Here is a 14,522-nt window from a genome sequence, read left to right on the forward strand (position 1 = left end):
ATCCTTCCAAAACAAAGATCTGATCATGTTATTGTCCAGCTGTTTAAAATCCTTCCATGGCCCTCATTGCACCTGAATTGGTTCTTCTAAATTCAGCCCTATTCCCTTTAAAGCCTCATCTATTACCATAAATTTTTTTTTTTCTTTTTCCCTAAGAACCTTCAAACACTCTCCAGACTCTATGACTTTGATAGTTGCACAAGATATTCAGGGAGATACTCAACAAACTCCTACTCATCTTTCAAAACCCGTCTCAAAAGTAACCTTTTCAGGCTTCCCTGGTGGTGCAGTGGTTGAGAGTCCGCCTGCCGATGCAGGGCACACGGGTTCGTGCCCCGGTCCAGGAAGATCCCACATGCCGCGGAGCGGCTGGGCCCGTGAGCCATGGCCGCTGAGCCTGCGCGTCCGGAGCCTGTGCTCCACAGCGGGAGAGTCCACAGCAGTGAGAGGCCCGTGTACCACAAAAAAAAAAAAGAAAAAGAAGAAAGAAATCAACAGATACTAACAGACAGAAGTGTTGAATTGTCTCACAAAGATTTTAAAGGAAGTTTCATAAAAATTCTCTGAAAAGCAATTATGGGCATTCTGGAAACAAACAGAAAACTGAAAATTTCAGCAAAGAAATAGAAGATATAAAAAAAGAATCGAGTGGAAGTTTAGAACTGAAAAATAAAACACCCAAAATAAAAACACTCACTGGGTGAGCTCAATAACAGAGACCACAGAGGAAAGAGTCAGTAAACTTCAAGATAGATCAATACAAATTATCCAGTCTGAACAATATAGAGAAAATCAATTGAAAGAAATGAACACTGCCTTGGGGACCTGTGGGAGAATAACAAAAGATCTAACATTCATGTCATTGGAGTTCCAAAAGAGAAGAAAGTATAGGGCTGAAGAAATATTTGACGAAATAATGTAAAAACTCCCCCAATTTGTTGAAAGACAAAAAGACAACAACAAAAAAAAATCCCTCCAGATTCAAGTAGCTGATTAAATCCCCCAAACAATAAACCCAAAGAAATCCCCACCGAGACCCTTCATAATCAAACTGCTGAAATGAAAGACAGAAAAAAACCCGAAAAAATAAAACAAAAAATCTCAGAGTTAGATATAACATGGATGAAACATGATATTGAATTTTTACATTGGCAACTAAATAGATAATAAATACTAGAATTGTAAATGGTTTGTTTTAAGAGATTGTCTCGGCAAGTGAGAATGACAAAAAAGTCAGGGAGAAATACAGCCTTATTGGAAGGGGTGGGAGGAAGAGAGGGAGGGGCTGGCAGCCATATGGGAAATGAGTCTCAGAGATGCAGTATAATTTACTCAAGAGTAGGTATAGTTTTGTGGGATCTGAAGCTTCTCCATTTGAGAGGGGAGAGGCTTTTAAGAAAAGAATACAAAACTATGAACACAAATACAAAATATGAAATCAGTTATGACTGTGAACGTTTATTTCAAATGAGAAAAGAAATCCCAATAAACTGTAAATTTTAAAAGCTGATAGATATGTTAAACAGTACAGAATCTCTAACAATATCATACTGCCTCTTCACAAACCCCCTTGACCATTACAACAACACTTGTTTTCTACATTTTTTGGCTGCATAGCCTCTTTCTATGACAACAATTTCATAATTTTTCTATAGAGCGAGAATAGAAAGACAAATCAGTCTTTCCCCTGGTATGGCTGATTAAAATTTGTTTTATTATTATTAATCATTGGATGTATAAAACATGCAGCTTCACACACAGATGTACTCACTTTTGTAGGAATGCTACAGGTTTGTGCCTTATAAATACAGAAATTCTGAAAAAGTCTATTTCATGTGATTCCATCAAAAAGAAAAGACACGATATGCTTCATTTTGAATGATACTCATTGCACTATTGAGTAGATTCTTGACAGGAAGGAACTTTTGTTTGGACCAGGGGTTGAGGAGGAGAACTGAGTCCCATGCTTATGATTTTACATGCCTGATGTCTGGGAGCATTTCCCCTGGATTAGCTTCTGACCTGTACATTTCAAAACTTGCTTCTCTTCCACTGGCACATCTGGGCCAGATGGCACAGGATCTTCTCTTATTGCTATACAGCCTCTGGCCCTGCAGCTTCACATTGCCACCAGGTTGAGCCAGTCCAGTGGGTGATAAAAATATTCCTGGATGTTATTCCCACACTGACAATAACGCAGCACAGAAGTAACATGAAACTTGAATACATCCTACTAAGCCCAAACAAAATGACATTCCCCAGTTAGTAGTCCTTTAAGAGGGTCCACAAAGTGTGCAAAGCTGCTCCAGTCCCACTAACCTTAGCAGAAGTCACAAAGGAAGCAGACAAGAGTCTTGACCAATTGCAGTCAAAACATCATACTTCTGCAAATATCAAAAAAAAAAAAAAAAAAAAAAAAAAACAAATGGCCAGGGAGCAGGACACCGGCTCCCTCCCAGGACTTGGAAGGGCCCGTGCAAGTGAGGCCCCGGAAGCTTCATCAGCTTCACAGCAAATCCAACTGGGACCCTCCTGGGCTTCAAGCCTGGTTGACAAGCCAGCTCATCTGCAGACCTGGTTAGAGAATACAGACTCTAAGGCCTCACCTCTGTAGATTCTGACCCGAGAGTGGAAAGGGAAGTGGTGTCTTTAGAAGCTAAGTGGGGTGGGTTGAAGTGGGCGTGGAGATGGGAGGAGGGAGAGGACAGAGAGTACCCACTGAGCCCTCATTATCTTATCTTAAATAAATGAAAAAATCCCTCCGGGGGACTTCCCTGGTGGCGCAGTGGTTAAGAATCCGCCCTGGTCCGGGAAGATCCCGCATGCCGTGGAGCAACTAAGCCCGTGAGCCACAACTACTGAAGCCTGCGCGCCTAGAGCCCGTGCTCCGCAACAAGAGAAGCCACCGCTCGCCGCAACTAGAGAAAGCCCGCGTGCAGCAACGAAGACCCAATGCAGCCAAAATAAATAAATTAACTTAAAAAAAAAATCACTCCGGGACTGGTCCCAGCAACCTGTAAACTGCTCTTCATCTTTTAAAGTCTCCTGGTTTTCCAAGAAATGGGGACCAGGGTCAGCTTCTCCAAATTGCTGTCACTGACCTTCTGCCACAAATGCACATACCCTACTTCTCCTTTTACTCCCCCATTTAGACCCTTTTTATTTATTCATTTTTAAAAATTTATTTATTGAAGTATAGTTGATTTACAATGTTGTGTTAGTTTCTTCTGTACAGTAAAGTGACTCAGTTATACATATATACACTTTTTCATATTCTTTTTCATTATGGTTCATTACACAATGTTGCATATAGTTCCCTGTGCTATAGAGTAGAACCTTGTTGTTGTCTCTATATAATAGTTGGCATCTGTTAATCCCAAACTCCCAATCCATCCCTCTCCCACCCTCCCTCCACCTTGACAACCACAAGTCTGTTTTCTATACATTTAGATACTTTTATAAGGCACAACACACACACACACACACACACACACACACACACACACACACAGCCCTTGCATCTGCTTCTAAGTTCCTGCCACCAGGGCAAACACTAAGGAGCTGAATCTATTGATTGGAATTTGGGACTGGCCACTTCAAAACTAGAAATCTCTGGTCTCCTCCCTGTTATAAAATCTCCACTCAGCTCCCATACAGAGAGTTGAGGTGAGTAATCACATCAATGCAAGCCACCTAGGGTGCATAGGAAGAAAGTTCCTTAAACCCTAAGGATGATTTTCCTTCTAAAAAAAAGAAGCCCTTATTTCCGTACTACTGGAGGGTAAGAGACTTGATGTTTATAACCATGACCTTGAACTACCATTTGAATCATCAACAACCAACTAAATACTATTTTTAAAACAATAGTAACCCTTGTCATTAAATCTGGCTCTTGTTTTGACATGTCTGCTGCTCCTAAATGCACAGGTTTTGGCACAGGTCACCTTTGTTCACATTCCTGCTTTGTTCCTTACCATTCTGAACAACTGGAAAGCATTTAAACCTCTCTGAGCTTCTGTTGCCTGGTCTGTAAAACAGAGGCAGCTCATATCTATCTGATAGTGTTTCAGAATTAAATGACGTCATGTTTGCAAAGTGTCTAGTGCAACGTAGTACTTCGCTCAATAGCTCATAATTATTATAGTTTACTATTTGCGCTTTCAGAATAAATAAGGAGGACATGCAAATGAAATGAAGAAAGAGACCTCGGAATTGCTGAGGTTATGGGAAAAGGACCTTCTCCACCACTGTTAATAGGAGAATGGATAATGATCCTTTAGAAAGTAACCTGAGAGTATTTATCAAAATTTAATATGTACATATCTAATTTCTAGGAACCTGTTGCAAACTGATCTGAACTAATTTGACTAGGCGACAACTGTCAGGTTCTGTTGCTAAAATTCATTTCACACCAGTGCGTAGAGGTAGATGATACATCTTTAATACTGAGCCACATACCTCGACCGTGGGTTTCTGATTAGAAGACTTCAGATACTAACTGCCCTGGGGTGTAGACGGGAGATAAGCTATCACACAAACTACCAACACTCAAGGTGGACACAGGGAACTGGCCCTCTGCATTCCATGCCACATTTTTCTAACACACCTTTCTGTACTACAGAGCCTGGAAAACTAAAAATTACATTTCCTGCGCTCTCTTGCAGCTGAGATTTGGGATGAGAATCACGTCTCACCAAAGGCATGTCAGATGTGGTTCAAAATATTCCGTTTCTTACTGATAAAGGTTAAGCCGAGAGCATGCTTGGTGTGCGGTCCAGATGAGCTAAGCCCAGGACTGGGCTAACTTACCTGCGCCATCAGGGTAACAGAGGACTGGAATGGCCTTCCCACACTGGGGGAGGGGGGGAGGTGGGGATGACCTGGCAATACGTAGGGCAGAAGAGAATTCTCTTGCAGACAGCTCACTCTCAGGAGGAAGAGAGGGGAAAACCTGAGGTGAGCACGCTCAGTAGTGGTCCCAAATCCACCAACTAGGCTAAGCCACCTCCCTCTTCTAGCCACGGCAGAAAATGAGAGGAAGAGAGAGGGCAGGAGTGTCACAAGGTCACATGGAGGAGAGACATCAGGGAGGGTAAGAAAGATTCACCCATAACAGTCACCTATTGGCACGCAGAAAGTCACGAAAAGGGGCCAAGAGAACCATCACAGTTACTCCATCTACTCCCATTGTTTTAAATTAATTTTTTTATAAAGAGATGTATTTGTGTACAACTTGCATAGTTAAAAAGGACATGAACGTAAAAGTCATGTGATTTCCACTTCCATTTAGGATAGAGTAGTGTACAGCAGACCAAAGCCTCTGCCAGGAAAAACTGGAAAATCTAGATACAATTAAAAAAAAAAAAACAACCTTCGACAGCATCAGAGGGCTGGATGAAGCAATAAGTCTTCGGCAGGGCTGATTCTGGAGATGGAGAACTGCAGGGGGATGAGCTGCTAATCGGCAGCCACTTTCCCTGGGGGCCCCCTCATCCCACAAGCTGCAGAGGAAGAGTCAGCTGCTCAGAGGAGGAGGACCCTGTCTTAAAGCAGCTCTCCACCTTTATTCTTTGTCACAGGGGTCTCGTGGCGTGCGCTACAATTTGTAATTAAATGTGGATTTAATTGTATTTGTATCTGTCTCTACCTTTAGACTATGAACTTCTTACAGGCAGGAGAAAGTTTTGCCTATCTTGTTCACTGCTGTATTCCTAGCTCCCAGCACAGCGCCTGGTACACAGTAAATGTTTAGTTGAATATGTTGAATTCAGTTGAGTTGAGCCGAGTTGAATTGAATTGGATTAAAGCAATGAATGTTTTCTGGCTCTTTCAGATTTCCTGGATTCCACAGGCACCTTTTCCCAAAACCTGGAGGCCCTATTCTTAACAAGACTTCGTCAATAGGGTCAAATCCAAGCTACTTTCTAACTAGAACTGCAACCTCTGGCTCTTGCTCTAATACCTCGAGGGCTTGGAAATGGGAGGGGTTGGGAGCCTTGCCAGCAGCCTTCTAAAATCCCAGGCCACTTCCACACCAACACCTCTAGGGCCCTAGGCCCTTGTCTCCCTAACCACACACAGTCCTAAGGCTCTAACAGGAAAAGTTTAAGAACTTCTCTGGGGAGCTTCCCTGGTGGTGCAGTGGTAAAGGTTCCACCTGCCAATGCAGGGGAAACGGGTTCAAAGCCCTGGTCCAGGAAGATCCCACATGCCGTGGAGCAACTAAGCCTGTGCGCCACAACTACTGAGCTTGCACTCTAGAGCCCGCAAGCCACAACTGCTGAGCCTGTGTGCCACAACTACTGAAGCCCGCACGCCTAGAGCCCGTGCTCCACAACAAAAGAAGCCACTGCAATGAGAAGCCCACGCACCACAATGAAGAGTAGCCCCCAATGGCCACAACTAGAGAAAGCCCGCACGCAGCAATGAAGACCCAACGCAGCAAAAAATAAATAAATAAATTTATTTTAAAAAAAAGAACTTCTCTGGGGGCCTGTCAGGCATTTTCTGTTTAACTCAACCCATTTCAATATCTCTCCAAAGTGCTGTAGGTTCCTCAAGTCCACCTTCCCTGCTCAACACTTACCTGGAGATTCTAAACAAGGCTTGTCCTCCTTTGGTCCCCTTCTCCCCCTACCTACCCCATTCTCACTGGGACCTGGGCTTCCATCCCCTCTATGGGGGCCTCAAAGTCCCAACCCTGAGGGAACCCATGCCCCATGAGTGAGGATGTTGATAGGAAAAAAACTTCATTGTACCTGTTTAAGTCCTCAATCGTGGGACACATTAAAAGGATATTTCTAAGTTGGCTTAGACATTCTCAGAACTTGATTCCTGTGCATTTTAAGTCCTTTCTTTTCCTTTCCAAGGATAAAGAACCATGACTGAAGCCAAGGCAACTGGGTTCTACCCCTGGTTCTGCTGCTGTGTGTCCTTGTATCATCTGTTTTCTGATGGGACACTGACCCATTTGCTTTTGGGTTTGGTCCTTGGTAAGGAATTTTATTTACTTTGAGCACCTTGAGGCTGTCACGCTCAGGGAAACCAATGCATGGGGCCCATATTTACGTGAGACTAGGGTATAAATCCGATGCCACATAATTAAATCACAATGAGAGGCCTTCGTGTTTTGTGTGCTACCCACACAGGATCAAGTGACCAGGGAACCCAAACCACTCATGAGAAGGCTATTTTGGTGCCTACAGAAGAACTGCTAGTGCTGTGGGTAAGAGCAGGGGGCCCAGTGCTAGAAGGCCCTTCTCTGCCACCTAACAAGCTGTATGAGATAGTCACCTTCAATCAGTTACTTAACCTCTCAAGGTATCAAATTTTGGAGTTGTTGGGGGGACAGTACATCTACTCCATAGGTTTATTGTGAGGATTAAGTGGACCGTCAGACGTCAAGTGCTTAGAACAGCTCTGGGCACAGAGGAAGCCTCTGTAAGTATTAATGCAGCAAATTTACCCAGGTATGGAAAGTCCTAAAAAGCTCTCTCTAGCCCAGGTATCTCACAACTCTCCTGATAGGAACCTGGGCCCTCCAGGGGGCTGGATAAACACTAAGGTAGTGGGCCTGAATGCTTCCTTTCTAGGACACCATGCTGGCCACATACTTTTATTGTCACATCAAAGCTTTAAACACAGATTAACTCAGTTGATTAGGTTACACCTTTCTTTGTTTACATTCAGCTCCAGGTTCTGAGGCATGGGTGGGGGTGGGGGCAGAGGTCAGGGCTTGCTTCATCTTTAAATGCCCACCGTTTCTCATAGTGCCTATAGAGTATTCCATGTTTCATAAAGGCATGGATTTGATCTTGGTATTTCAAGTCTTCCTGGGCAGCACATCTCGCAGGTGGGGAACGCCTGCAGATAGCCCATCTCATCAATGACTTTCTTCCTAATTTCTCAGTGGGTGACATTTTTTTTTTGACCACTTTTCCAGAATCTGAAAGCCATTTCCCAAAGCCCACTACTTAGTGAAGACCCATGTCAAGAGGGGTGTGTACCCTACAGGGGTCTTTCCTTTCTTCAAGCCCTTATCAAATCTTCTAGTCTTTCAAGGATACACTGATGACTGAGGAATAGATGACCAATGTCTCTCCCAGTTTCTTTCTTTCTCTTCATTTAACAGTCCACTTTAAACCTCAACCTAGAAATAGGAATTTCAAGCAAAGTGGGAGTTGATGGTTTAGTTAAGGCCCTCAGAAGAGGTAAGGGAGCTCAAGAAATTGTCCAAATGGAGTTGCGAGCAGAGTCATTAGACCTGTAAAGGTGCCAACTCAGGGTCTCTTCTTCATTTACTATTTGTCCTGTGAGCTCCTGTGGACAAGACCAGCGTTCTGCTCGCGGAGATGGATCCAGGACCCAGCCCAGTCCCCAGGTGGAAGAGCTCTGTGTGCACTTATGAATTGAGTTGTTGGAACTGTCAATGAATTTTAAAAGGTCATAACATCTTGCCTCATGGTCAGGTGCTCAACCAGTGCTTCTTCACGTGGAGATGGTAAACGAAAGGCAGTAAGCCCCAGTGACATTGGACCCAGAGTTTGGGATTCAGAATGAGAGAATCCTGGGATCAAATCCCAGCTTTGCTTGCCTCTCTCAGCATATGCCCCGAGCCTCTCCTCGGTAGAGGCCCTACCTCACGAGATTGTTATGAGAGGACATGAAATCATACAGGTGAAATCTACATCAGTGATTGCTAATGCTTGCTCAACATTACCTGGGGCCAGAAGCTATTCTAGGGCTTTCCACTTCATCCTCATGCAACCTGAAAAGGAAGGTGTTTTTTTCCCCCACATACTTTATTTCCTTGATTGAAAGACTTCTATGGTCCATAAAATATTTTATGTGGTTGATTTCAACTTTGTTCGCAATGATTTCGGTGAGTCAGGTTTTGGTTTTCTATGCTCAGGACTCTGCTCAGTGTCTGCCGTTGCCAGTTGGTTTATTTTATTTCAGGTTCAAGGTTGATACTTTCATATCAAATCTTATTTTAATTCCTTCTCTGTCAATTCTTTCCTGGATTCTTAGCCTTGCATACCCGCATGGAACCAGCATCCTAAAGACACCAAGATAAATCCCCCTCCTCCGATATCACATGATCTAATTCTGCCTTCCCCCTCTCGGGCTCTCCAGGCTCCAGCACCTTGGCCATGGGGTCAGATGGGTGCCTCCAGCTCTGCCCTCGAGGAAGGTACCTTTAACCACCCCACTTCTCACAGGTGAGGATGTTGAGGAAGAGAAAGATAAGTCTCTAGGGTCATGCAGCTAGTAGTGGTGACGTTGGGACTCACACACAGCCCGTGGTCTTAACTAAGGGAGAGCTGCGGGGTGCCTCTTGTGGCTATTGTAAGTACTCAGTAAAGGGATACTGTTATTATTGCCGTAGTCGTGTCTGAGGAGCAGAGAACCCGAGTTCCCACAGCTGCTCCACAGCAGAGCGGGAACACCGAGGCCTCCGCATTGAGACCCGGGTCTCCGGGACTTGTTTCCCAGCTGCTTTCTCCAAGGCCTGTTCTGGGCAGCCACACCCGGCGTTGTCACCACACCCTGTGCTGTGCTCAGAAATTCAGGCCACACCCTGCCTGCTCCCGGAGGGTAAACAGGGCCACCTGAGAAGGCCACATTGCTGTGCCTGCGGTGTTTTGGCTTCTAAGGGCCACAAATCAATAAGGAGTAAAAGTCAGAACCGAGGCCTTCTTGAACTTCAACTGAACTCCGCTCCCAGCCAGTTAGTCACGAGGAACCCGATTCCAGGAGAGAAAACTTCCGCGTGGCCTCTAGTTAACTACCTTGAAGGAGGGAGTGTGCAGTTTGGAGGAGGTGGGGACGCCTCATGTCCCCAGAGGAAGGCAGAAAGTTTACCAGTGTCACCAGAGCAGAGAAAACTGCCCTGGTCCCAATAAGGTTTGCAGTCGTGAAAGAGTGCAAGCCATGAAAGAGTTGCCTGCATGACTAGGTTTAATTACAACAGCTAAGATTGATGCAGGACTTCCTGTGCACCAAGCACTGTGTTTAATCTTTACCTGCCTGAACTCACTGGAGGTGCTCAACGATCCTAGGAGGTGGATTTTATTATCTTCATTTCACAAATGAGAAAACTGTGTTGCAGAGAAAAGGTAAATAAACTGCCTGGGGCCTGCTCAGCCCACATGAGGCAGATCTAGAAATTGAACCCAGGCAATCTCCCTGGAGGCTGGCCTGGGGGTATTTCTCTCTGTTTTCCCTCTCATTCAATTTTGAATCAGATTTCTAATACCAAAGTATGCGCAGAAAAAGGATGACTTGGAGGGGCTGAAAAGAGTCCCCTGAAAACTGCTAGGGCTCCTCGGAGCAGCTGGGGAATGTGTAAGATGTTGGAGAAACTTGCATCCCCAGGGCAACCAACTCTGTTGCTGCCTCTAGACTGAGAAGCCCCCATTTAAGGTGAGGCCCCTCACCCGATCTTTATTGCAGACTATTGCAAAGGTGGAGGGAGCGTCTGGGTGGGGGACATACCCCTCAAAGTTATTTGCAGAGTTACTCTCTCAGCACTGTGAAACGTACAAGTCCTGCCGAATCTGGTCTGGCATTTCTGTCTACGGTGCAGGTTGAAGTTTGGCCTTCTGGGGTTGTTCCTCTGAGCTAATTTCCTGCAAAGGATATGACAAAGGTCACTAGAGAAAAAACATCTGGGCACAAGTTCCAAAGGGGTAATGCAGCAAGCACAGCACGGCCCCTGACCTCACAGCCCACGGGGAGGACTGATGTGGTTCAGGCCACCCTGAGAGCTGGGGCTAGTTTTCTGAGTGTGATAAGAGAAATCTGTGCTTCTAATGTCTTTCTGGATTATCTGCTTGGGGCTTCTGCAGGTTTATTGGGTTTGTGGTTATCCGTGCCCATTGCAGGTCCTCCAAGAAATGTACTGGATCATTCCCTTGATTATTTCCATGTATTGGATCATTGCTCTAAGGATGATAGACAAAATTTAAAATCAGGGCTTCTACTGTTAAAGTGTCTTGAGTCGTGGTTCTCAATAACTGAGGCATCAGTCTTTTAGCGGGAACCCAGAAAATGTGGACTATGGGCGCCCCCTGCTGGAAAGGGGAAGCCAGAAATCTGGGGCCTCGAGTTCAGAGCCAGGGCTCTTCCGGGGCTTTTGGGGCCTCAGCTAGATGGCTCTTCTTCTTGTCCTTCCAGGACTAAATTGTATAAGAGTAGTGAAAGCCTTAGTGGTAAAGAGGATGGATTCTAGAGCTAGACAGCCCGAGTTCAAACCCTGTTTCTGCCAGTGCTGTGTGACTTTGGGCAGATCATTAAACCTCTCTGTGCCTTATCTTCCTCATCTGTAAAATCGGGATGACATTACTAGAACTTACCTCAAAGAGCAGTTGCAAGAAATAACTGAAGTAGTAGCTCAAACACTGAGACATAAATGAAGTAATAGGTGTAAATTAGTATTATAATTAATTATATGTTGATTATTGCTCTTGTAAATGCTATCACTGTTGTTCTCATTGTTATTGTTAATAAAATCTAAGAAAATGCTCCCACCCTCTCTCTCAACTCTAGGGGTCACTGTCATGGCCATCAGTAATTCTAAAAATTTAGGAGTCATTAACAGGGAGATACCAGAGAGTATGGTGCAGATAATGATATATAAAAAATACATCTCCCATCCCACCCCTCAGTAAATACTCAATTACCATCAGCTGTTAGTCATTCAAACTTTGACATGTATCACAGGACACATTATTCTAGACACCAAAGGAAGGGAAGAGATCGTTAACACACTTCCAATAATAAAGCTTTTCTCAAAGGAAACGGTTGAGTAACTTTTGCACCAGCCAGGCGCTTCCAAAGTTTGTTGGGTCTGCTGGCTTTCTCTAGAGAGCAAAACAAGCTGTAGGCTGCCTTTTATTTCCGCTTTTGGTGAAATTTAATAAAGTTTAGTGTCTGAGGTAGCAACAGGCAGCCCCAACTGAAAAATTAGTTTTCTTAGAAATTTGGGGATTGTATATTTGTATATCCACATACACACATATGCATTGTGTATGTGTATGTATGCAAACATGTATACCTATATATTACATTTTAAGGCATTTGCATATATACACATGTATTGTGAATTCTTTTTTTTCGGTACACAGGCCTCTCACTGTCGCAGCCTCTCCCGTTGCGGAGCACAGGCTCCGGATGCACAGGCTCAGCGGCCATGGCTCACGGCCCAGCCGCTCCACGGCATGTGGGATCTTCCCAGACCGGGGCATGAACCCGTGTCCCCTGCATCGGCAGGTGGACTCTGCGCCACCAGAGAAGCCCAAAAGAATTTTTGATAGTTATAGGGCTACACAGGGCACTGTATTCTTAAGGAGTTTGGAAGTTGGGCAGGGCAGGGCTTAGAAAGGGAGGCGGTGGTGGTAGTGGTGACAGGGTATCTAAATGATGAGGCTAGCAAGTGGAAGACCCCAGTAGCTTGATTTCAGTGGTAGCTGGTAGTTGTGGTAGAAAGAACTTTGCCATCCCTTTGCCTGGAAGAACTTGTGCTTGGCATCACTGCTTGTGGAACGCCCTTCCTGACCTCAGCACCTGGATCGAGCACCTTCTGTGAGCCTCTGCAGCACCCAGTACTGGTTGTAGCACTTTATCTCTCTCATGAGAGTAAAGCCATGCCTTTCCTTCTCACTTCTGTATCTCCAGCACAGAGTTGGCATGCAATAAATACTTGTGTGGATGAATGGATAAGCAAACCGATGGACACACGTATGAATGGGCAAACGAATGAATGAAAATAAATTAGAGAAGCAGAGGTCTGTGAGTCTGTAACTGAGAATGATTCCTATGTGAGAAGTCCAGAGAGGCAGAGCCAGAGCCTGGGATTTAATATCTGCTGGGGTTTGCCTCCCGGTAGAAAGAAGGATCAATGGCAGCTGCATTTTAGCCCAAGTCCATAACTTTGTGTTCTGAGTCAGGAAGGCTTTCTTCTGAGGCTGAGGAATTTCCTAGCTGACAAGATAGTCTTCAGTGCAGCCAGAGCTAGGCAGGAAGTCATTTTGGATGAAGTCACCCTGCGGCAGTTTAAATAAAACACAATACTATCAACACCTAGAATCAGCATTTAAGTATTTTCATGTACCTTCTATAGTTCAAAGTTTTCGTCAGCCTTGTGAAGTAGTGTATGGGCAGGCGACTCAAGATGGCTGCACTCTTGCTGTCTGTACATCCCCTGCTGGACCAGTGCCTGCTTCACATACACACACACCTTACTCACATGACTATCCAATCCTCTTAATCATAGGGCTGAATCAGTAACTGCCTATATGCTTGCCCCCTGCCCCAGCTGCTGGTTTCCCTGGTAACTGATGAGCCAACCTGACGTCAATCCCCCAGATAAATGGTAAACTCTCACTTCCCCCAGTAATGAAGACTGTTGCCATGTCCTGCCGTCTGCCATACACGATGGGGTATCACTCCAGGACTTTTGCCTCGGACACGTAAGATTCCCTATCCAATAAACTGTTGATGTCTCTGGCTCTTTGGCCTTGAGGCTGGGTAATTACAAGGCTTGCAGGGCTGCAAGGTGTAGGATAAACGTGATTATCCTACAGGTCAGAAAACTGCACCTCAAAGAAGATGGATGACCTCCTTGAAGTCACCCTGCTGCTACGTAGCAAAGTCAGGGGTCACCCAGCTCTGTTGGTCCTGGATCCACTGCAGCTATTTGGGAAAACAGGGGTGATGATGGCAAAGGTGAAGAAAGGGAAGGAAATCTACCTGTTGGTTAGGACAACACTCGCTGCTATAACAAACTCTGAAACTTGTAATCTCTCTAACAATAGAAGTTTGTTTCTTCCGCACATAAAGTCCAAAGTAGCATAAAAGTCATCTGAGCAGATGTCTTTCCTCCAAGCAGGGATTCGGGAACCTATGCTCTTTCCATATTGTGGTTCCACCAACTTCAGTATGTGACCCAAGCTGCTGTGCCCATCTGCATCAGGCTGGCAGGAAGGGAAAGAACGTGGAGGGTAGGCAGTCGCGTGGGTCAGACTTGGAAGTGGCGCATATCACGTCCAAGCACATTCCTTCGGCTAGAATTCAGTACTTTGTCAACACTTAGCAACTGTGAAACTGCAGGAAAGGCTGGAAACCATACAACAGCTCTGTGCCCTGGAAGAAAGGAAAATGAGTTTGGTAGAGCTGGGCCGTCCCTGACACAACTCATATCCTACAACCAGGAATATGAGATTCCAGCACAGAGCCAAAGCACCCATCAGACCTCTGCTGGGGACATGAGCCCCCAGGAGAGCTTCCAGCAAGACAAACCTTCAGCCGTACCTCAAGCTGCAAACATGTCCAAAGCCCTTCTGTAATGAGCCCTGATTGTTTTATCCTCTCATTTGGGGAAATAATCCCCTCCAACTTCAACCTTGCCAGTTCTAGTAGCCCCAGACCCATGGCTAGAGATGGGCACATGCCCCAGGTAGACCCAAGTATATTTCCTTATCCCCTAAGAATCAGGGGTTGGTTTAGGGAAGGTCATGTGA

Source organism: Phocoena sinus, chromosome 5, assembly GCF_008692025.1.
Source record: "Phocoena sinus isolate mPhoSin1 chromosome 5, mPhoSin1.pri, whole genome shotgun sequence".
Lineage (NCBI taxonomy): Eukaryota > Metazoa > Chordata > Mammalia > Artiodactyla > Phocoenidae > Phocoena > Phocoena sinus.